General features: G+C 47.4%; 1 protein-coding gene across 4 annotated transcripts in view; it reads left to right on the top strand.

Annotated features, from left to right (window-relative positions):
- The window catches only part of ZFHX3 (zinc finger homeobox 3), a 244,621-nt gene that overhangs the window by 124,476 nt on the left and 95,840 nt on the right, over positions 1-24,305 (top strand). The gene's annotated exons all lie outside the window — the stretch shown is intronic.

A 24,305-nucleotide genomic window follows, 5' to 3' on the forward strand; every position in this document is an offset into this window, starting at 1 on the left:
TCTCTGTCATGCCTGTCTCCTTGGTATTCAGATGCTTTATCAGGGAGCAAAGGTGGCCCTAAATCCAAATGACAGTGAGATCCCCTTTAATGATTTCTCCAAGGCCTTTCTCAGGCTATACCTGAGCAGCCCAGCCCCTCTCAGCCCTGTCTCCCCCTCTCTACTGCCTCATTGTCTCTTGCAAGAGCCCCCTGTATTTCTGGCTCCTTGTGCCTTCCAAAGGAAAGGGAAGCTGGAGGAGTTTGGGCCACGGAGTCCTGGAGGGAAGTCACTGTCACATTTCTGTGAAGGGCTCGTACAAGCCCCTGGCGGCCACATCTCCCAGACGCTCTGCCGGTTGTCGCCCTGTTACCTCCCTGTGTCTGAGCCTGGTGCTGGGCCCTGGGGCAGGAGGAGAGGACCGGCTCTGTAACGGAGACCTCGGCCCTGGAGTCAGAGGCAAAGAGTGTCCATGCATTCTGCAGGGAGGTTTTCTTCTGATCTTCGCTGGGTTTGCTTTAAAGTCTTAGAATGTTGTCTTCTTCCTCTTGGGTAAGCTGGTCTGCAGGTTCCACACAGACTGGCTATTTTCCCTCTAAATGTTTATCATCTTCCTACTTGTGAGGGGACCCAGGGGCCCGTGTGTCCTGTCGGTGAGTATGCAGAAGAGTGTGATTTTCTGCCGATGTGTAGTGGCCTTAGGTCTCTGAGGAGGCACTCTGACTTCTGGTTGTTGATAAGCTTTAGAAATGCTCCTCATTATGCCATTGCTTATTTCAGGTTTTCTTTTTTTTTTTAAGTTGATAAACTGGTCATTTGGACTGTATAAAATCATTATTGTAAGTCCTTGCTGTGGATTATTATGCAGCTGTTAAAAATGATGGTGTGTATGTATCTTTAGTTGGAAAGATGATCTCAACATAGTATAAAAATGCTACATATATAGCTTATTTCATTTATGTGAAATTGTGAAATATTCTGCATGTAGATTAGAGATGTTTAGATGGATATTGGCTAAAAGTGAAAGTTGCTCAATTGTGCCTGACTCTTTGTGACCCCATGGACTGTAGCCAGGCAGGCTCCTCCATTCGTGAGATTCTCCAGGCCAGAATACTGGAGTGGGTTGCCATTCTCCTCTCCTCTCCCAACCCAGAGATCGAACCCAGGTCTCCTGCACTGCAGGTGGATTCTTCACCATTTGAACCACCAGAGAAGGATTCATCTTAATGACAGAATTTGGTGATTTTTTTGTTTGTTTGTTTCTTTAAATAGATTGCCTTCAAAAAACCCCAAACATTTCTTAAAACGTATTAAAGATTTCACCTTACCAAGGGTTTATGAACCTGATTGTGCATCAGAATCAGCTAGTGAATCCTTTCAAGTATAATTTCAGTTTTGTCCATGAGTTTGAGTCTTTGAGTCTGAGTTGGAAAAATATTAATACAGGGGATCTGTGTTTCTAACAAGCTCCTGGGTCTTTGAAGGGCATTTAGGAAGTACTGACTCTGATGAAGTAATGTCCTGTAGAGATACCCCTAACCGATGATCATCGAGATCTCTGAATATTTCCACTTTCTTTACAGGCAGGACTCTAGGGGCCATCTCTAATTGTTAGACTCCTCTCTGTTAAGATACTGTCTACTCTGTTACCTGCAAGGGGAGAGGCAGTTGTTTCCTGTTCCTCTCTCCCAAAAGAGGAACCTCTTCCTGCTGATGCTATTTATCATAGTAACAGACTGTAAATGATGACTGTGTACATCTCATAACAGGCTGCTGTCAGATTTAGCCATATCTGCTTTCTCTTGCACCACTGAGTATTTTTCTACCACTTGTTTTTCAGTAGGTGCACAGGAAACCCCAGCATGAAGGTGCCACCGTTTTTATGGAGTTCTGTGCTCCCACCTCATTTCGTCCCTTGGCCCCATGCGTGTTCCTTCTCCGTTCCACTGAGTACACATCTCTGATGTTTCTAATTTTTCCCATGAAGTGGTTTCCAAGCTCTTTATCATCCCCGTCACCTGCCTCTGACGTGTTTGCTTGTGGACGCATCTCCAGGGTGACAAGACGACTTGTGGGATGTCTTCTTGGTGAAACCTCACTGGATGGTTAGAGCCTCTCTCCTTCCGTGATATAGATACCAAGTCATTAACTTTCTATCATTTTCTTAAGGAGCCACATCAAACCCTTGGCTTCTGTGGAACGTGGGGTCTCCTGAAAGGAGCAGGTTTTACTGCTGTTTTTATTTTCATGGAGCTGACAGTTACCAGGCCTCCCTGTCCTCCAGACCTGAGGACAAGACTTGACATTTAGGCTGTTTTCCTTCATCCTCTCGATTCTATTTCTCAGCCCTGTGGGTCACCATTCCACGTGTATAATATCTGGAAATGTGACCGTAAAGTCATCCTCTTCTATAGATATTTTTTCACGCTTATTTTTGAGTTCAAAAGTATTTCTTGTCTTTTTTTTTTTTAACTTCTAGAAATGCAGAGAAGCACTAAAGAGAAAAACCCTTAATCTCACCACCCGAAGACAGTTTTAACTTTAAGCACTTTGGCATACATAATTTTAGCTTTTTCTGTACAGGTGGGATATTATTTTTTTGTAAAATTTGAATGATATTCTATCTTGTAACTGGCTTTTAACTTTGCAATTTTTTTTTGATGTCATTAAATATGCTTATACTACGTGATTTTTAACAACTGGATGAGGCACTGCCATAGGAAGATGCCACGATTTATTCAGCTACTCCTCCACTTAACATTCATATTGTTTCTAGTATCTCACTATTGTAAATAATATTTTGGCAAGGGTATAATGTAAATAAACAAATTAGAAGAGCTCTTTCTGTATAAAAAAAGCTAAATAAACATGTGTTTGTTCTCTATTATGGTTTCATTCCACCCCCCCACGCTAATTCATCATTGTCTTTTACTGTTGATATGTTTGAGATTCCCAAGTTACAGATTTTTATATACTGAAGTCTTTTCATTTCTGCTTCCTTCGCCTCTGTGAAGCTTATAAATCCCTTTCCCCTGCCCACACCATGTTCACGTAAACGTTTGCTGCTAGTTCTTCCATGGTGTTTTGACACTAAACTTGGTCATCCATCTGGAGTTTATTTTGGTATATGTCACGAGGCAAGGATTCCTTCATGTTTATTTTTTTCTCAGTTAGTTATCTTCCCAACCCCACTTACGAAGCAACCCACCCATCCTTTCCTTCTGCACTTATACGCGCCACCATATCACACACTAAATTCTTATTTGGATCTGTTTCTACACTTTCTCTTGTTTCATTAATTTGCCTTGACTGGGACCCATACCGAACTATTTTATTTAGTTACTTTAGTTGTGTAACTAAATACTGCCTGGTATTAAGGTGTCGTCATTCTCATCAGTCATCTTTTCAAAGTGTCTAAATTTCACCTGCTTACTGTTCTCTATGACTTTTAGACTCTGTGTGGTTGCAGAGGGGCGGGTGTTGATGGGCAGAACCCCTGTCTCTATTCAGATCCTATTGGAAATGTTAAATGAGAGCGGTCCAATGAGGTCACTGTGATTGCCTGTAGACATTTTTCTCCAGGTGGGCTTTCATTTATGATCAATGTCCTTTCTGCCACATTGCTAAGCACAGAGACATCTTACCATACTAGAATCAGATCACCCTGTTTCCAGATTTTTCACAAGGATATCATGAGAGACATATCAGATGTCATTAATTTCTGATGATCCACCAGTTCAGTGTTAGTAATAAAAGCAGTAGAGACATTACTTGAGGGGAAGATAAAGCAGAAAGTCAAGGAAAGAAAGATGTCAGCTTCTTGTTCTCTTCCTGGTGAATATATGTTTACTTCTCGTGATTCACTACTTTTCTAAGTGCTTACAAACATCTGCTTAAGTGACTTTAGATGTTTGCCAACATCATGCTCCAGTCCATAAGTTTTAGATTTGGGGGCCATTAAAAATCGGGAAATGTGCTCCTCTTGAATACGATTTTATTTTTCCCAACCAAAGTAAAGCATTGAAATGCATGAGAAAGAATACATTGAAATGTTACACAGTTCCCTCTAGGGTGGTTGGTGATATATCTGTTTTATTTTAGAACAGCCCTGAGAACCATGACCTGGCACATAGTAAGCACTCAGATATCTGCTGTTAACACTCTTCTGCATTGAATAAAATGTGTACACATGCTTATAAAATGCACAGTGAGACTCCATCTTGAGAGGAGGTGTTCTGTTTTCCCCTTAAGATCTAACTTGATGGATATGTTTAAACTGAGGACGCTGATCTGGAAAACCTACGCTTAGACAGCCATCAGGGGTGGCACCTTCTCTTCCCTGTTCTGTGCTTCTAGGTGTTGATGGAAGATCTGCTCTCTGTCCATGTGTGAGATGGGATAAGGGTGGTGGTAGAATTGATGTGGTTCTATGTTAGTGTCAATCTTAAAGGCAAATTTTTGCAGGTGAATCTGTTGGAGAACAGTACAAGCGAGAGTTAGATGGAGAAGAAATGAAGGGGCTAATTGGAGAAGGCAGTGGTGTGGGGTGGGCACCCAGCAAGGCGGAAAAGGAATTGCTCCCTGCTCACTTCATCGTTTTTCTCTGTGATGAAGGGTGATGATAAAGATCAGTGTGGGAATTTGAATAAAGTGGGCGATCAGGGGAGAGAGGTAACTGTCCACACATTCCTGGCTCCTTTCTTGTTTTTCTAGAAGCAGTGCTTTTCCCTGTTTCTTTCTGGTGTCAGGATATCACATCATTAACAGTTGGGATTAAACGAGCCCATGTTGTAGATCAGGCAGGTCATGGGCCCAAGTGTCTCCCTCCCCACCTGCCCACCACACATCTGGGTGGCTGGCTCTTTGTGAGCTGGCATCCTCTCTGCCCCCAGACAGACAGACTTGCTCCAGCCCTGACCTTTGTGCTCTGTTGCTGACTCCGGAAGTGTCTTTTGAGGGTATCACAGTGAACCCTCAGAAGAGGAGGAAAAGTGAACGTGGCTGGGAAGAGGCAGTTCCAAGCTGGTCTCTGTGACAGATGGGCTGGGGTGTCGGTAAGTACTGTGGTCCGTGGATTTTGAGCATCTTCTGTACCTAGGGACTGAGAGAGTTCCTTTGACCTGCTCAGGCGTCTGGCGTTCCCTGCCTCACTCTAAAGGTAGAGGAGGACTGTCTTCTGTTGAAACCCTGACCTCTTCCCGCCTGGAGCATCTCGATTTTGTTGGGCCACTGAGCCCTGCAGTGCGGATCCTCAGGAGCCACTGTGACTGCTTCTCTCTCTCATTGGGTCTAGACATCCTGCCCCAGGTCACTCTTCTTTGTGAATTACACTTTGCTATGCATTTGACTGTCCTGAACTTGTGGAACTGTATGTTGAGAAGCAGGATTACAGAGAGCTGTCTAGATTGCATGACCTCTAGAGCCAGGAGGCTTGAGTTCAAATCCCACCCCACCATTTAATAACTGTGTTCCATGAGCAAGCGATGTGCCACCTTTGTGCTACTTCTCCCCACTTGTCACTTGGAGTCGATTAATATAATGTCAAAGCCCCACTTTTATCAGGCTGTTTTAAGGATTAAATGAGCTAGTATGTCTAAGTGGGCAGGACACTGCCTGGTGCAGAGTGAGGGCTCTGCAGCTGTGGGCGTGCATTCATCTCTGATGTTGAGAATCTAAGTATTCGAAAGGAGGGCAACAATTCTAACTTTCTAGATAGACATTGTCCCTAGATACTTCTTTGTAAATGAAGAGAAGATTGTCTCTTTTAGAACATTTTAAAATTTTATTTAACAGCATAGTAGCCAGAAGGTGGAGTTTCATTCCCTTCCTCTTGACCGTGGGCTGGATTTAGTGACTCACTTCTGATGAATCGAGCATGGGAAGGAAAAGAGATTAACTTGCCAGTGGGGCAGCCTGACAGGACCACCTTCTCAGAGTGATGAAAGTTAACCTGACCGGTGATTAGTCAGTCATGTTGACATCATGTTCCCCGGAAGTGATGCAGTAACCTCAGTCAAACTGTGAGAAAACATCTGACCAATCAGAATCAAGGGACGCTCTACAGACACCTGATCCACTTGTGTCCAAAAGTGATGAAGTCACCAGACATAGGGAGGAACCGGGATGGATGGGAGATGTAACATCTAAACGCTGGGTGGCATCCTGCTTTGGATCCTGGCACAGAGAAAGGGCATGAGTGGAAAATACCATAAATGTGCAAAGTCTGTTCTTAAGTAACAGCTTTGTGCCCACGTCTGGTTCTTGGTTTTGACAAATGTCCCAGATGTTAAGACACAAAACATTAACAGCAGGAGAGGCTGGGTGAGAACACGTGGGAACTCTGTACCACATCTCTGCTGTTCTTCTGTACATCTAAAATTATTTCAAACTAAAAAGTTAAAAGAAAAACAAAAACAAGTTTAAAAAACCCAACTCATCCTACCTGTTTGTTTGAAAAATGTCTTGAGCTTTAAAGAATATGAAGTAAGAGCGGAAGGCCCCGCACTGCATCTTGCTCTCTGTGTCCATGGCTCTCAAGGGCGGTGACAGTGAACAGGGGTGCTCCTCCTATAAACCTCCTCCTAAGGGCATGTAAAGTCAAGTCAAAGTCACTCAGTTGTGTCCCACTCTTTGTGACCCCATGTACTGTACAATCCATGAAATTCTTCGGGCCAGAATACTGGAGTGGATAGCTGTTCCCTTCTCCAAGGCATCTTCCCAACCCAGGGATCAAACCCACGTCTCCTGCATTGCAAGCAGATTCTTTACCAGCTGAGTCATGAGGGAAGCCCAAGGGCATGTAAACGTTTGCATTAAACATCATAAAAAAGCCTTAAAAAAAAAAAAAGCTCCTATTCTGCTTATATGCCTTAGACTATTGGAAACCTTTTCATTTTAGTACAACTATTTTCCAGATTCCTTTTCGGGCACATTTTGGCTCTTCCAAAAGATTTATTTAAAGCGGCGTTTGTTTAGCCAGTGCTTAATTTTATTTTCCACTCTGACTTCTAACCCATCCAGGTCCCATTTATATTGCCTCTGCCCTTGCCAGTCTTGAGAAAGCCTCCCGAATTAGCATCATCTGAGAATTTAATTAACTTGCTGTTTACTAACCCTCTCCTTTCAAGATAATTAATGAGGATGTGAAGTGACACCAGGCCCGACACGGCTCCCGAGTGGCACCTGGGCAGCCACCTCCCCGTGTGGGCCCCTCGGGGGTGCCAGCTCCGTCCTGTTTACCTTCAGCCCTGTGGCCACACTGCGTGCAGGTGCCGATGTCCGGAGTTTGCTCAAAATCGGGCTCTTCTGCCTCACCTTTTATCCACCCGTTTCTCTACTGCGTTAATTAAAAACCCTCATTTTACTTAGAATGGAATGTTATTTTTGTGTGTGCTATTCCCTGGACAGAGTCTACATTACCGGGCCTGAAATTAAACTAGCTGAGAGAGTCAAGAATTACAGTTCCCTTTTGTTTTCTGCAAAAGTGGCAGCAGAGCATCTCCCTGCCTCCAACTTTATACTTGATCCGGAAAGTAAGAGGTTGTCCTCAGCCTCGAATTCAGTACTGTCTCTGAAACTTTCCCGGATGATGGACGTGTTCCATATCTGCTACCACATGGCAGCCACTAGCCACAAGTGGCTGTGAGCACTTGACATGCAGCCTGCGTGGCTGAGGAGTGGAACTTCATGTTGTATTTAAGTTAATTCAGACATACATCATCACAAGTGGCTAATGGTTAGCATATTGGACCACCACTGTCGGTACTTCTTTTTTAATCTGCCTTGGGTTATCTGTGGCAGGTCTGAAATTCCCAGCAGTTTCTGTACCCTCCCCAACAACTTTCTTCTCTGGCAGAGAAGGTAAACTGATTTCTCCATCACATTTGGCAAGCTGTAATTAGGAAGGTAAGTTTTCCAAGGGAAAAAGATGTTACTTTCTAAATCCAAATGTAAATGACTTGGATTATCCGTGTCACTGAGCGCTTCATTCATGCAGATAATTGAGAATTGACAGTGTCCTTTTCCCTCAATTACTTCCTGATAGTTCCATGTGTTACAATGGGAGGAACATGGAGCTGTTTTTAAATAGCTATGTTAATGTCCTCATTAATTTTACCTTTTCCTACCAATTAACAAATATTAACTCCAGTGGCAGAATTAAGTTGGCTTCCCTCATGAAGCCACATTCATCCTGAACACCCTTCTCACCCGAGCGTGGTACAGCTTAGCTTTCCGCCTTTGGTTTTTTCAGTCTGCTGCTCCCAATAGAGGCATTGGTTTTCGGGGGATCTTTGCATTGGGTTATTCACAGTGTATCGCAGTGTGGCACCACCACCGTGGATCCAGGATGAGAAGACTGGGGGTTAACTTGCGTGGCCCCCCACATACAAGCCCCATTCTCATTTATAAGTGGCAGAGACAAACCCAAGAGCCTACAGGAGCCATGCAGGCATCTTTTCGTGGGTGCTGGTGCAGGCTGGAGAACACCTGCCTGATCTTACCCAGCTAACTGTGAAACACAGTCTGTAAGTCTTGGTTGAACAGCACAGTCACCAATCATAATGTGTTAGTCCTGAAGTTAAGAATTTTTTAAAACTCAGAGTTTTGAATCTCATACCCACAGTCACCCCAGTTACGGCCAATTTCTCTTCTTTGACCTAACGCTCTCTTCTGTCCATGAGACAGTGAAGAAAGGCATCTGTATAGCCCTTATTTCACGAGGTAGTTGTGAGAATCAGTTGAGCTAATGAAGCACCAAACCCTTTGAAGTCTGTGCAAGGCCAGATAAACATGGATGGTGTTATTGAGAGAATGTTTAAATATTTTATTTCTCTAAATCCAGACTTCCTGATTACTCATTGTTGGATGTCAAGATCATTGCTGGCATTCTCCTTTCAAGAGATGCTTAGGAAACAGAAGCGTGGTGTGCAGGAAGATACACGGGGACAGTCGTGACCTGATTTTTCACCTTTTCATTTTGCTCCTTGGGCTCTTTAAACACAGGTTATTTTCAGCTGCTAGAGGGCACAGAGGCTGCTTACTTTTTTTTTTTTATTATTGTCGTTAGTAATTCCATCATTAGGTTGGTTAAAAGTTGAATCGGTTACAGGTATTGTTTAGTTCTGAATCAATGTATAACCTTAACTGTTACTCACATGGCGTTGTTCACAGTGGTTATAGACTGAGATGTGGAACTTGAGAACAGGTACTGCCAGCTGCAGAGCACGTTTACGCACATGTTCTTACGTTCACCTGTCTGAAAACAAGGATGAATTGTTCTGGAGTGACTTCACAATTCCAAGTTAAATGGTACTTGAATTACTGTTGACCTTCACTTTGAAACAGCTTACTTTTACAACAGCTTTGCATGTCTGGCTCTTACTGGGGTTTGACGAGTTGGAAGGAACTTATTTTGCTTAAAAAAGTGTGTGTGTGTACACATGACTGTGTGTTCACCTCTCTTCACTGATGTTCTGAATGATTGGGTAAAGCTTTCACAAAGTTTTACATCCGAGGTTAGCACATGGCTACTACTAGATGGACAAATCCAGCCGGTCACTTGTTTTTATAAATAAAGTTTTATTGTAACACAGTCCATCACTGCTTTTATGCCCTGGTGGCTGAGTTAGGCAGTGACAACAGAGACCAGATGGCCCTCAGCCTAAAATGTTTACTGTCCAGATGTTTACAGAAAAAAATTGGCCGACAGCTGATCTAGATCATAAAAATATGTCTTTTAGTGGAAGTTGTGTTTTTTTTATAAATTCGGGGGAAATTGTGGATTAAGAAATTGTTTTATCTCGGTCCTTCCTTAAAAATGCAGTTGTCAGCTCGGTCTGCTCTGGTTTATTTCTGTGATCTCAAGAAGTTGCTTATCGGATGTTGGATGCAGTGACCCTGGTTTCATGGTAACTAAACCTGCATCAGCTTCTTGCTAATGTACTGCTAGTCATTTTATTCAGTAGACTGAGTAGCTTTCAGTGTTTCTATGGGAAGGACACTGCTCATTAGTGAATATGTTCAGCCTTCAGTTCAGCTAAAATCTGAATGCCTTCTCAACCTGAAACAGGCAGTATTATTCTAAATGTTAAGTAATCTAGCTGTCCACGAAGACAGAGTGCTTCCTAGTCATTACAAGCTGCGCGCCACCATCATTCCTCACCGTGATGCCGTGAAGTAGGTTCTTCACGTCGCCATCCAGATTTTATCACCGAAGCGGGAAAGGGTGACTTGCTGAAGGTCACATAATGAGAAAGCCCACTGGCGCTTTGTGTCATCTGTGAGTCATGTTGGCACCGGGAAACGAAGCTGGCACCAGTGGGACTCACACCCAGGGGCTAGCCGGTCCTCCTCACTGGTTCCTGCCCAGCAAGGCCTACAATTTCATTATCGAGGTGAGTGAACGGGTGATCCAGTAATTAATTCGTCTCTGTCTAGACTTAGGACCCCAGTGAAATCAGATGGTGGGGAAGGCTTCCCAAGTCTTCACTTGCCCCCCTCCAACTGATTCTCATCACCCAGCAATGTTTTTTCTTTTAGCTTTGCCTGACCTTTTATGAAGTACATTCCTATTGATTTACTCTCTGCATCCTCATGGCCCTGCGTCGTATGATGGCCTTATTCCATTTGATAACCTGAGGAGAGAGCTCGGTGTCTGAGCGCCCCCTCCACCACACGGCCCCCAGCTCCCAGGCCTGTGTTCTTGCTGCAGAATGACCTGAATGACGTGCGTCCATAGGAAGGCACATGGTCCCTGCCTTCAGGAGCCTTCCAGTCTCGTGGGGGAATATGGCACATACGTAAAGCTGGTAACTGGTCTTCAGGGTCTCAGTGGGAAAAGATGTGCTGTGAGGTGGAGGCTTTGAGGTCAGAGGAGAAAGAATCACGGTGGACTGTGTGATGCTCAGAAAGGGGAGCGGAATTTGGCTGAGCTGGGAGGAAAGTATGCATGGGAGGAAGTGGCATGAGCCAGTATCTCTCTCTCACACACACACACATAACACAGGCACACACACACACACAAGCTGGAGCTGGGGGGCAGGTACGCACGGAAGGGAGTGGTGTGAGCCAGTATCTCTCTCTCCCTCTCACACACATGCACACTTGCCTGCACACACGTGGGGCCACCGAGGGATCGAGTTCAGGAGACAGCAGAGCTGGCTGGAGAGGGGGTGGTGCAGCAGAGGGGAAGGTGAGAAGATGCTCTAGTGAGGACCTTTGTCATGTACAGAGAGTGATGGAGACAGTGATTAGAGAAGATGAATAGTACCTCTGATTGTTGTGTGAGGAAACAGGAAGCAGGAATGTAGATAGACAGATGAGGAATGAAGGGTCCAAAGCTGGCAGAAAGACCCCCACTGTAAACATATGTGTCACCAGAAACCCCACTGGCTGTTGGTTCCTCTGGCCTCATGTTATTATAGAGTCATCTGGAAAGGTCATTGAAAAATACATATTTTATTACTTTCAGCCTTTAAAAGAATGCTGTATAGTCTATATTAATACAGAGCAGGCTCCTGGATCTGAGATTCTACACAGCTGCCAGCCAACACGTTGAGGTGTGGGGAGTGACCGGCCACATCCTTATACTGGGGCCCCAGGAAGCAGCCACATGCTGGTCTGTATCCACGTGTCACGCTGACCCAGTCGCACAGTCCCTACTAACGTGTAGTCTGCATCAGAGCGCCCTGCCCCAGGGCTAGCAGGATCTCAGCCATCCTCTCCCTAGTCCTGCCTTTCTCCAACGTCCCCCCAGCCCCCACCCCTTACACCCCATCATTTTGCTCAAGATTTCCCCAGTTGCCAGTTTTATAGATGCAGTTTTCTGAAACTTGGATTTTACTGCAGAAGATCCCTCACAATTCTCCAGCAGGTTTTGCGAACCGTCATCTGTCCAGAATGAAACTATCCGTGCCCCCAGCAGACCGTCTCCTGTGGGTCCCACCCATCTCACACTGGCTCTTGGACCTGCTGGGCCAGAGTCAACTTGCTGAAAATGAGGAAGGGATGTTTTGGTCAATGTGGGCTGGTTGGTGAAAACCCTCCCTAAACCCACCATTTAGAAATATGTTTTGAAAAATATAACTCACTGACTGGCCTCACAGCTACATTCTGTTGGGAGGTTGAGAGCGGAACCAGGAGGTGTGGTATCTCTGGACCAAATCACTCAGAAGACCCTGGGAAGGGTCTGCTGTAAGTGGGGCCAGCCAGTCAGAAGGCTGAGGAACCTGAAGCTCAGGCATAAGCTGGAAAGGGAGGGGGACACATCCAGGTATTCAGCATCTGAGGCCAGGTGGAGAATGGTTCTTTCCTCAAAGGTCTCAGAGCTTGAAAACTGATGAAAGTGTAACATATAACCAGTTCCTTGGCGTCCAGATAGCAGCGGGTGTCAGCATATAGGAGGACAGGAAACTTGGGAAGAAAATAAAGATGTATGGGTGCGTTTGTGAAAAAATAGAAACCTCCTCATCCTGGTGCTTCGCATATGGAGACAGTCCAGTTGCTCTGTCAGGCGTGGGGTGGGACTGCCCACGCAGCCACCTCCTTCCAGATGTCTGAGCACTATCATGTCACTCCGTTGGCTTGTGGACATTTTCTGTCAGAACTAACCTGTGTACTAAACTGTTTTCACCTACAAAGGTGCCGTGGACACCTGCACTCATCCTGGGAGCCGTCTCGGCTGAGTGACTTGGCCAGCAGAGGCGTCTGTGCTGTGTGCTCTCTGCCCCTGTCTCTGTGATCATCCAGGTGTGCTGGCTGCTTTTTGGTATCCCCAAGTCTCACAGCCCTTTGTCAGTTCAGTAGTGAAAGAGGATGGCCATGTTAAAGCCACGTAAACACAGCAAAGGGTGTAGACGAAGCAGAGGGTGGAATGACAGTGACTGAGCTGGCCTCTGGCTGGGGAACGTTTGGCTAGTTTGGTGGGAGAAGTATAGCACTTCTGCGATCCATAGACTGAAATAATGATCTTATTTAAACAAATGGTGTATGTTAGCGAACGTATTTATCCCTTGGCCCCAGTGTCCCACCTGGACTGCAGACTCCCACGTGGGAGTCCAGGGGAGCATCTGCTGAAAAGAATGACACGTGGTGGGCGTGGGTGGGACCACCTGTGCTCTGCCATCCCAGAGGCGGGGAGATGGGTTTCTAGCCCAGGTGTGAAGGGTGCCTCTTGCGTGCTATAGCTGCTGTGCAGCTCGTCAGCAGGTGGAGGGTGGTTTGGGGAGGGTCTCCAAGCAGGAGAGGCACCAAGAACAGAAAGGCCAGGGCTGGTGGGTAAGGTGGGAACGGCCAGGCGTCTCATGGTGTGTGGGGTGTGGCGTGGAGGCTGGACATCTGAAATGGAGGAGGGAATCGGACCTGACCAGCTCGGTCTGGAGTAACAGCTGAGGACCAAGAGCAGCAGTGGAGCATTAGAGGAGCATCTCAGCTTATTCAGACTTGCAGCCAGCCATCTTTCAGTCCCTACCCTGGGTCAGGAGCTGTGCCCCGAACCAGGATTGAAAATTCTCCCCGCCTGTGAGGTGCTGTCCCTGGTGTGGCAGAGGAGTTGGAGGTGGTTTGAAGCACAGCTGAGTCCAGAGTGGATGCTGCTACAGTGGGGTTTGCGGGCCCAGAGGAAGGAGGGGTGGAGCTGGGACCTGGGAAAGGCTTTGGAGAAGGTGTGGCTTTTGTGCAGAGGAGAGCTCTGATCTCTCCAGCTGTATATTTATTTTCTTTCTCGCTCATCCCCGCTTCAGTCGTGTCTGACTTTTTGTGACCCCATGGACCATAGCCCACCAGGCTCCTCTGTCCATGGGATTCTCCAGGCAAGAATACTTGGATGAGTTGGCATGCCCTCCTCCAGGGATCTTCCCGACCCAGGGATCAAGCCCATGTCTCTTATGTCTCCTGCACCGGCACGGGGCTTTGGGTTCTTTACCACTAGTGGTACCTGGGAACACGGTCTTTTCTGGAGGACTTCCCCAGCAGTCTGTCCTCCTGGCCAGTCACAGCAAGAACAAGTGTGCACACACAGGCACGGCGCCCTCCGAGGGAGGTAAGACAGCTCTCCAGATTCCCAAAGAACCCTCCAGGTTATCTCACGGGAATTCAGACTCCTGTGATGCCTGTGCAAATGGCATAGATGCTGGGATGGGTGAAGTGGGATTCTTGACTCTTGACTTCCTCCCCATCTTCGAGGGCTCACCCATTCTCAGGACCAAGACTCGATCTCAAAAACCGATGGCACCCATGAAGAGTAGCAGACTTGTTCTCGTCTGACTTGGGTCTGTGGCCTCCCAGAGTGGTCTCCCTTGTCTCCTTCTGGGAGAGGCCCCTCTTGTACCTGGGAGATGTCATGCCGGGGATGCGTTCACTAAGAGAGTGACAGCCCCAGGGAGGCCAGCAGACAGCCGGAGATCCTCCAGCTCTCAATGGATGCTCCCGGTCCTTGAGCTCTTGCCCATTGGAATGATTAATTGACGTCCTCCACTCTGCTGGACAATTAAGGAACACAGGAGAAGGAGGGAAAAGTCTTCAGTTGGACCTAATTTGGCACCATATTGTTTTCTGTTAATCTATTTTGTTTTCTGTCCGTCTGTCCCCAGGGACAGGTGCCTTGCTGCTTGCTGAAGCATGCATAACTAATGTCCTCATTAAGGGCTGATCTGTTTACCAAGGCCAGGCGAGGAAGCCAGCCTGCCAAACCCAGGCGCAAGCTGGGGGCCGTTGCCTCCCTCTGGGCCTTAGCCCCACCTCATTAAGCTGGTCCACGCTATTGATTGGGAGCCTGTGTTTGGAAGAGTCTTACTTACTCCATGCATTATCTTGACAGATTGATCAGACCTGATTGAGAACCTCTTAAAGAAACGAACAGCTGTAATGGGAAAGTTGGACTCTGTCATCCGTTAGGATGATTCTGGGAGCAAGAAGAACAAGTCTGACATCTTGGAGCAATTGTATTTACAATTAACATGGCTGAAAACGATTGCCTCTATTGATCCCCCCTTCCTGCAATTACAGCCCCATTGTTTACATTCCAGCACTTCAGTTATAAAAAGGAAATTCAATAATTATTGCATTATTTAAAGTTAAAGTGCCACAGAGTTTGCTGGCTACGCTTGCTGGTTGATTTAACGTTCAGTAAAATCCATGCTGAGCTCTCCATCTTGAGGCCGAACAATATCGGCTTTTAATGAGACTTAAAAAGCGGGGGAAGGAGAGCAAAACCTAGAGCACAGGGTGTTTGTCTGGGTTATTTATGGGGGGGACCCAAAGGCAGAGCAGAGAAACTCGCCTTGTCATCTTTCGCAAAACTACATCCCCTCTTGCCGGCCATCTCCTGGTCTCTCGACTCCGCTTCCTCAGAGAAGCACTTCTCTCTTTCCACTGTCTCAGTCCCTTGTCCCCGTCCCACAAGCGTAACTTCTCCTCAGCCGTCAACAAGATCCACAGAATTTAAGGAGAAAGGGTGAAACGTCTTAGCACCCAAAAGGAGCGACATGAAAGGCATTTGTTTCAAGGGAGTTTTTCTCTTCCGTGCAGTCATTTTCCCATTTTCTGATTCGAAGGGAAAAAAATGAAATAAAAAATGAAGCCCCCCCCTGCCCCCCAGCTTATGAGGAAGAAAGCTCTGCGCGTGCTCACTGCCCCCTGCCCGTCTCACCCTGGCAGCCCTGACCCCTCTCATAACGAGGGTGATGAGGGTGTTGGTCAGCAGATGCTGAGATCTCAAGAGGTGCCTCCAGGTTGGAGCATCACACTCAGACTCCCAGCAGCAGCAGCTGGAAAGTTCAAGAGCACGGGAGGAATTTTAAAGACCGTTTTATTTTTCTCATATTTGGTGGAAACTCTCCGGCGGGCTGGGTTCCAGCAAGACATCTGGACAGGTGTGCTCAGCGGGGTGCCGAGCTCGCGAGGAAAAAGTGATGCCTCATGCCTCGCCATCAAGAGTCACGCTTTCAGCCCCAGCCCCAGGAAATTTGAGACTGCAGGTGTGAAAGGGGAGAGGAAGATGAATGGAGCCAATTCCGACTTTTATGAAGTATCTGGAGCGGGCCAGTAGCAGGCAGCTGCTTCCGTGGGCCTTTTTCATTAAAGAGGTGAATTCTTGAGTGCTGGCACTGCGTGATTTATCGAGTGCAGTTTGCTAGCATCTGAAATGCTCTTTGGGAAAAGATGGGTGATGCGGAGATTTTAGGCCTGAGCAGTTTTCCTTCTTGCAAGGAAATACCTTCATCAGTTCCGACTTGGGTCTCTCCTCCATGGCAGCCGCTGTCCCAAGCAGCTGTTCTCAAGAGTGTGATCCCAGACCACCAGCATCAGGGAGACGGTCAGGAGTTCTCCCTCCCTACCCCGAACCCGGACCTGGTGAATTAGAAACCCTCAGGGTGGGCCCCAACGCTCTGCGGCAGGACACCCCACCTCCCGCCCTAAGTGCTTCTGAGGCATGCCAAGCCAGAGGACCACAGAGCTGGAACTTTAACTGCTGGAATTTTTAACTGCTGAGCCCACGGTGTGTACCTGCCATCCAGGTGAGGAAGCAACATCCAGGCCCAAGGTAGAAAGATGACGCCTGTGCCAAATGTTTGGGCAGTCCTTCCCGTCTTCTGAATCTTTTTCACATTTGTTTGCTCATGTGGTTTTCAAAATTGCCTCCAAGGAAGACAGGGCAAGTATAAACATCTGTATTTCACAGATGAAGTAACGCACCTGTTTTGACCACCAGACAAGTATTTCTTTTTTTTTTTCTTTCTGCTGTGTTGACTGTCATGGGATTGGAGATACAAATAAGCAAATCCTTCAGCGTGGATTTGGGAAACCAGGGATGTGCCTGTTTCAGCTCAGTTCTCCTTCCTTGGTCCTCACCTGGGGTGTTGGCAGATGTGCTAAAGAACAAGGTTTCTGATTTTTCACTATTTGGGCGCCGACAGACAGATAGGTCCAGTAAATAGATGTGGTTCTGAAGCAAGGGCCTGGGGTGAGGGTCCTGACTCTGCCGCACCAGCTGTGTGACTTTGGGCAAATGACTTAAGATGAGAATTAAGCGCCTCTTGTAAGGAAGAAGTCAGTCCCATGCATGTGCAGTTTCCCCTCTGTTTCATAATTTCTGCACATCGAAATTTCTTTACTGTTAACAAACAATCCTTCTTTGGGACTGGGAGTCTTTGGGACTGGTGGTGGTTCCCAGGGATGGGGCCGGACAGACTGGGCATGAGGAGGGAAATGTCAAATAGGTAAATTCAGTAACATTCATTCCTGTCCCTAATCCCAAAAGCCTAACCAGCTTGGAAACTAATGATAGTTATAATATAACCTTATTAATTATGAAGGTGAACCATGCAGCAGGTGCCGTGTTAAGCACCTTTGTATGAATTATCCCATTGACCTCTCCCACTGGTACTATGAGGGGGTCCTGTTATTGTCCTGTGTTGCAGATGAGGAAACTGAGGCCCAACCCATGTGTATATCTTGCCCAGAGTAGCACAGAGGGAGGATTTTCCCCGGCCTGCCTTAATCCAGAGTGCTTCGTAAACCACCGTTTCGGCAGCAGTGTGACATGGAGTTGATTGGGGATCAGCTTGAATGGCACGAATATGGAGGCCTTTGTTTCATGTGGGGACTTAAACCCATGGGAGCTGAAGAGTAGCTCCAGGGAGGAAGCGTATCTTCACGAATGAAGAAAGTCACTGTTCCCCATGCCCTGTCTTAACAAAGGGGTGACCTTCGGACTCAAGGAGCCTGGGCTCGTTCCTGGAGAATGGTCAGGTTGATGCCATGTATTTCCCTTGGCTTCCCAGCTTATGTACATGCCCATTTGACCAGCGTGGAAACTAGCTCTTATCTTGCCTGAGACCCCGTGCTCCGATGGGTCCCCTCCTTTAGGAAAGATGCCTGCACACCCTGAGAAGCTTTGTCTCTGTGTGGTTATGCCACACCCCTCTCTGGAGTTTTCCCAACAGAGGAAAATGAAATCTGTTAGTACCAGCATTCCACAAGAGCCCACATTTGGATTTTTTTTCTAGAAAAGATTCAAAGCCAAGTCTGATACACCCTCTCGATGGTTGCAGATTCATGCTTATTTTACTTCTAGAATTTATTGTGCTTCTCTCTAAGGACCATTCATCTTCTTGAGACTTTTGAATGAGGAGATGTCATTCTTGCGAGCCAAGAGATCCAGGGTTGGGAAGTCTGAACTCCAGCCTTGGAACTCGGATGCCGAGAGTGAACAGTCAGAGCTTGTTCCAGGGCGTGAGGAGTCTGGCCTAGAAACCAGAAAATAGGTCAGAGATTGATCTAAGGGAACGTTTTTACTTCCTTTCACTTTCTCTTGTAAATTGTGGTCGGGACTTATATCTTAACGCTGTCTGCTGGGCTCCTGCAGTGAAATAGGACTAAATTAACATGTGCCAAGGTCGAGGGCGAGAGTGGGTGAAAAGCCAACATGAAACAGAAAATGCGTATATATTTAGGTTGACCTTCCGGAAGCTTTCCTAAGAAGGCGGCATTAAATCTGGAACAGTAACACCACCCCTGATTAAAAAATTAACCACCCCCCTTCCAGGTTGCGTTACACCTAAAACAGTTTCTTCTTAGGCGTTCAAGGTGAATGCCTGGGTCTGGGGCGTCCTGGGTCACATGAGCCCTCTGCAGTCAGCGCAGCATCGCTGGACAACCGTGGACCCGGCCTCCAGCCCCGGGGTTCCAGTCCTGTTTTGTCCACACTCTGTGGGAGCTCATGGGTGGGGGGGAGAAGTCACGTGACCTCTCAGAGCTTTGGGTTTCTCCAAGGACAGGCGCCAAACACCGCCCACCTCGGGCTGTAATGAGAAAATGAAGTGTGCGAAGGTGCCTCCTCAGCAGTACCTGCCGAGCAGGGTTACGATGATGAATTAACCCCCTTCACGTCTTCCTTATTCCATCTTAGTGGGTAATTAGTGGGCTCACTCCGGACCCTCATCTTCCTGTCCCGTCTCACCGGAGGTGTTGGTGAGACTTCTACACCCTCGCCCTGAGCCCCTGGCTTGCTCTGGTTAAGAGTTTTCCCCTCCAGAGGTCTGATGGGACAGCAGCCTCTTCCATCAAGGCCTTCCGTGTGTGGGTTGGGGGGCCCTTCCTCCTAGGTGTAGGTCACCCCCAGGGTCGCCCATGTGCCCCAGGAGGGGTGGGTCCCTGGGAGCCGCTTTACCTTATCCATCACGGTGCTTCACCGTTTGATCTGCCCTCCGGGTGTGGTTGCGATGTATCCGTGGGAGAATGTGGTGAGCCGGGTGGGCGTCTGTGTGTTCCTCATAACAGGTATTATTCCCCGAGGAAGCTCCCTTCGTGAATCCTGTGTGTTTTCATTTGTGAGAGTGTGTGTGCGAGTGTCAGAGTGTACTTTGTCCATTTCTACTTTAAAGGGGAGGCTTTGACAAAACCTGATCAATATTTTGCATTCCATGCATGAAGAACCAGATGTTAGAAGTTTCCTCTTGTTGGGGAGGAGGAGGGAGCCGGGGCCCCTCCAGATTTATAGAAATCGATGTTCTCTGACAGAAGTTGGTTAGTTTTCCTGGGAAACAAGTAACAGGAACATATTTTTTTGATTTTCGCGATGAATTATTTTCTAACAAGAGCCCTCTTCTCATCTCTTTGACTTTCAGTCGCTGGCCAGGGTGGACAAGCCCAACATACTAATGGGGTGAAATCCCACAAATAATGCCAGCCGGCTCCTTTCCTTTCTTTTTTAATTATTCATTTCCTTTTCATACCCGCCCTCACGTGCCAGGCTCATTATCCGAGATGCCTTTGCCTGTATTGAGGTCTTGTCTTTTCCAAGTTCTTCCCCTGGAACCAGACCCACAAGCAAAGATGGGAGACCCTGGACGTCTCCAGGTCAGGGGCACGGGAGTGTCACCTGCCAGCTAAACCCAGCCCAGCATTTTATCGATAAAATATAAATGCTCCAACAGGATCGGACAGATGGACAGGACAGGGTCCCTGGTCGGCACAAGGGGGTCCCCCTCACTCATTCCCAGCGCAGGTGCTGCTCACCCAGCGCGTGCCGGTCCAGCTCCTGTGCGCTCGCTGGGAGGACCATCTGTTGTCTGCTGCAGGGTGGTCATTTGGAGAAGTTGGAGTTTGCAGAGTTCTTTCCCTGCTTCCATTTATGAGTCAGACCGGGTACTTATTTCCTTTTTGTGGGTCCTTGTACTTCTTTGTGCTTTCAGGAAGTAAATCCTATTGCCACATGTAGAACTCTCTTTCAGTGGAAACAACTGTACGCTTGCAGTTCATGTAACCCAGTGTTTTGTAGGCACTTTTTTTTTAAAAGTTTTTTTTTTTTTTTTTTTGATGTGTTCCATTTTTCAAAGCCTGCACTGAATTTGTTACAGTATTGCTTCCGCTGTTTATGTTCCGGTTTTTTGGCCATGAGGCGTGTGAGATCCTAGCTCCCTGACCAAGGATGGAACCGGCACACCCTGCATTAGAAGGCGAAGTCCCAACCACTGGATTGCCAGGGAAACCCTTGCAGGCACCTTTAAAACCAGACCGTAAGACTGGGGAAACCAGGGAAGCCCTCGGCGGTTCAGGATTCAAGGTTGTAGGAGAGACTGGCTGGACAGAGTGCTGGACTGGACCTTGGTTTCTGCTCTTTCTTTGGTTGAGTCAGTCTCCCTTCCTTGGCTAATTTGTTGGTCCTGCTTCTTCACTACTCACTGGTTGGTTTTCTTGAGTGATCCAGTGATCTTCCTGTGCCGGAGGAAGTGTTCTCATGACAGTATGCACACCAGAAGGTTGCCCTCCTCATGTCCCTGGGCCTGTCTGCCAAGTCACCACCATCACTGCCTTGTTACTTGCAGGGTCAGGCCCTCGGGTAGGGCATAGTGTGTGTGTGTGTGTGTCTGTCTGTCTGTCTGTCTGTCTGTGTGTGTGTTTACATGGTATGTGTGTGTTCATGTGTTGTTGACGTCTAGAATCGAACCAGAGCCTGCACAGTGGGCTCAGGGACCACTCTGCTTCGGGCCCCCATGTAGCACACTGACCGCAGTTGAAGTTATTCTGCTTTCTTATTCTTTGTTTTCTATTTTTAAAAAGCCTTTCGTTTTTTATGGCTGCATCAGGTCTTGCAGCACGCGGGGTCTTCCTTTCAGCGTGTGGGGTCTGTCGTTGCGGTGTGTGGGTTGCTCCCCTCGCTCCCCAGGGCACACGGGCCCTGTGGTTTGGGGCATGCTGCAGGCTCTCTAGCTGAGGCTCACAGGCCCAGCAGTTGTGGTGCATGGACTTAGTTGCCCTGTGGCATGTTGGATCTTTGTTCCTCAACCAGCAATGGAACCCACACATGCCTTGCCTTGGAAGGCAGATTCTTAACCACCGAACCACCAGGGAAGTCCCCTGTTTTCTTTTTTAGACTGCACCACTGACCCTCTAGAGGTGAACGGAAAGAAATCTTGAGCATAGAGTTCAGAATCTTGAGCACAGAGTAAAGAAATAAATGGAAACAGCCAAACAAGACTTGGGTCCTCCTACCTGAGGCTGGGCAAACTCTGTGATGGAGGGGGAGAGGCTTGGGGGAGTCCAGTATCTGTGTGGGAGAAGAATTTCCTGCCTGCCGAGAAGAGCAGGAACTCTGAGAGGAGGCAGCCCCTTCACTGAGTGTTCCACCGGGGTTTGTGCCTCGGTGGATTCTTCATATTATTGCAGTGAATTTAATTAAATACATTATGATCCCAACTGAGGGTATCCTAATTAGCTGGGTCAGGAACAAATCATTCTCCCTCCTTCTCCAGATGAAAACATCTACTCTCTCCCGCAGGGAAAGCATTTCCGGGGTGACGGGCTGGCCCCGTGGAGTCAGTCTCTTCAGTCCCACCCCCTCCTGCTGCTTCTTACTAGGCAGGTTCCCAGGGTGGAATTCCAGGGGTAGGCCAGCGCATCTTGGGAGGGAGAGGGGGCCTGGACCCGCTCAAAGCCTGGGAAGGGACCAGATGGTGTGGAGAAGTCAGGACCCTGTTGCTGGCTTCGGAGCCCCGTTTGCTCCATGTTGGACAGCCTGAAAACTGCCCAAGCGGGAGCTTATAAGGTATGGTGAGAACAGGAGCGGTCATGCGCAGGTAGACCCCCAGAGACTCCAGTTGTAGAGGAAGTTTGGATTGGGGTATAACCTTTATGAGCAGGTGTTTCCTAGGAATGGAGAAGTAGTTTATTCTGGATTTCCATGTGTATGTCTTGGAGAGTGAACTTGGAGTGCATAAGCAAGCTAGGAATTTTGAATTAAGCTTCTGTGCAAGTCTCTGAGAGGGGATCCGAAATATCCGCTATACCAGGCTCAGAGGGCGAGGCCGTGGCTCTGTTTTCCGTGTTTTTTGCTTTTATTCTTATCTCTACCATTTGTATCAGGCACCCATTTTCTTTCCAAAATGGTTCTCACATAGCAGACCAAAAGACTTCCTGGTGGCAGCAGAGATTACCAGTGACTACCAGGAGTCAAGTGTGGTGGTTTAGGGGCATCATCATTGTATCAGTTATTTTTCCAGCAGGAGTCCCCATTGTGATGTTTATTTTATAAAATGTTGAGGATTTATACAGCCCTGTCACCCAAGAGCCCCTGAGTCTGAGGATGAAAGATGTCTGACATCTCAGCTCCCATCCAACTCTTTCTGGCCATGTTATCCTCTCTTCTGGCTCAGAGACTGGAAACCCCAGACATTTGGAAAAGAACCCTCACATCCATATTAAAATTTCGTGTTTAAGATTCAGAGCCTTACTGCCAGGAAATCCTGTTTCATGGGAAGGTAATGGGAGTTCGGGGTTAAGGCTTCAGTGACCCTTTCTGTGATTTCGTGGTTTCCGATACCACCAGAATCCCTTGATAGGACTTACCGCTTCAGAGTCCATGGTTATTTTCCCTGTTACCCTTCATTCGTCAGTTTTTGTTGAAACTTTAATAAATGTAATTCATTGGGTCTTGGTGATCCAAGATGGCCATTCCTGGCTCCTGTACGACTTCCCTGGTCCTCAATGGCAACCCTGACGCTTTCTCCCAGGAATAACTGGGTTCCATTTTTTGCTTTCGGGGGTCCCTATGGAGAATTTGGGGAGAATCAGCGTGGGCAGGCTCATTTTGTTTTCCTTTCCATCCAGCCCATCAGTCTCTTTCCCCAGACAGAGTCCCACCCTCCAAAAAATGTAGCTTTGGAGCTTTCCATCCTTGGCAGGGAGACATGTCGGAGGGGGCAAACTGAAGTGAAACCATTAAAAAAAAAACCAGCACAAATTTATTTCAAGAAAAGTAGCTTTGTGTTTTTGGTGGTCATAATCTGACAGTTAACATTGAGCTTGCTTGTTATTCAGTCTCTCTCTGGTTGTGATTGCTGTAGGCCAGCTCTTACTGGAGGCAGGGCCAGGGGAAGGCATATTGTTTTGCTCCAAGGCTTTGCACTTGTGTGTGTTAAATCACCCATTTCTGGGAAAGAAGGGATTGTTCTCTGCTGATACCTGTGAAGCCCTTCACTGTGTTACCTGCAAGTTGGCCCCAGAGCAAAAGTAAACGTCATGTAGCCAGTTTACATTGACGAGGGCCTGCGCCCCCCTCCCCTTCTTCAGCCCTCTGTTGGTGCATTCATATTTCCTCTTCCAGTGAGGTTCAGACCTGCTTCTGGCATGTTCACACTCTTTCCGTGAACATAGGATGTGTGCATGTGAACGCATGAGCCTCAAAGCTGTGTCATCCAGTAGGAACAACTGGGCCACTCTTGTTAGTATTGAGCAGAGTGCAGGGCATTGACTTCTGTGCTTCCTGAGTGTCTCACAGTATAATCAGGACAGGACAGAGGTCCAAGCAGGACCAGAGGCGGTTACCAGGCCTGGGCGTCAAATAGAACAAGTGTGGTCCGAAAGGAGAGGAGCAGCACAGAGCAGTCCCAAGGCTTTATTGTGGTTCCTTGGGCCAGGCTCGGGGGACTGGAGGTGGGGGTGAAGGCGAGGAGAAGGAAGGAAGGACAGGTGGTAACATGAGCCCATAAAATACATGATCTCAGTTTCCTCCTCCAGAAGGATACTGGGGGCGGATGCTGCCAGGTTCTAGTTCTCTTTCTCCCATTAACTAGCTGTGTTACCTTGAGTCAACCACTTAAAACTTCTTGGGATTTTTTTTTTTTTTCCTGCTTTATGTGTACCTACTAGAAAAATTTCCTCTTCCCCTAAAATGAGTCATTTGAAACGAAGGAGGTGGCCTTTCTATACCAGGAGCATGTCAGTTCTCTAATTCTTAATAGAAAGGGTCCGTAGCTTTCCACGTGTTCCCACAGGGACCCCAAAGGATGTGAATATTGTGCTTGGATACAAGTCTTCTTCAAGATGCA

This window comes from Muntiacus reevesi, chromosome 2, assembly GCF_963930625.1.
Source record: "Muntiacus reevesi chromosome 2, mMunRee1.1, whole genome shotgun sequence".
Lineage (NCBI taxonomy): Eukaryota > Metazoa > Chordata > Mammalia > Artiodactyla > Cervidae > Muntiacus > Muntiacus reevesi.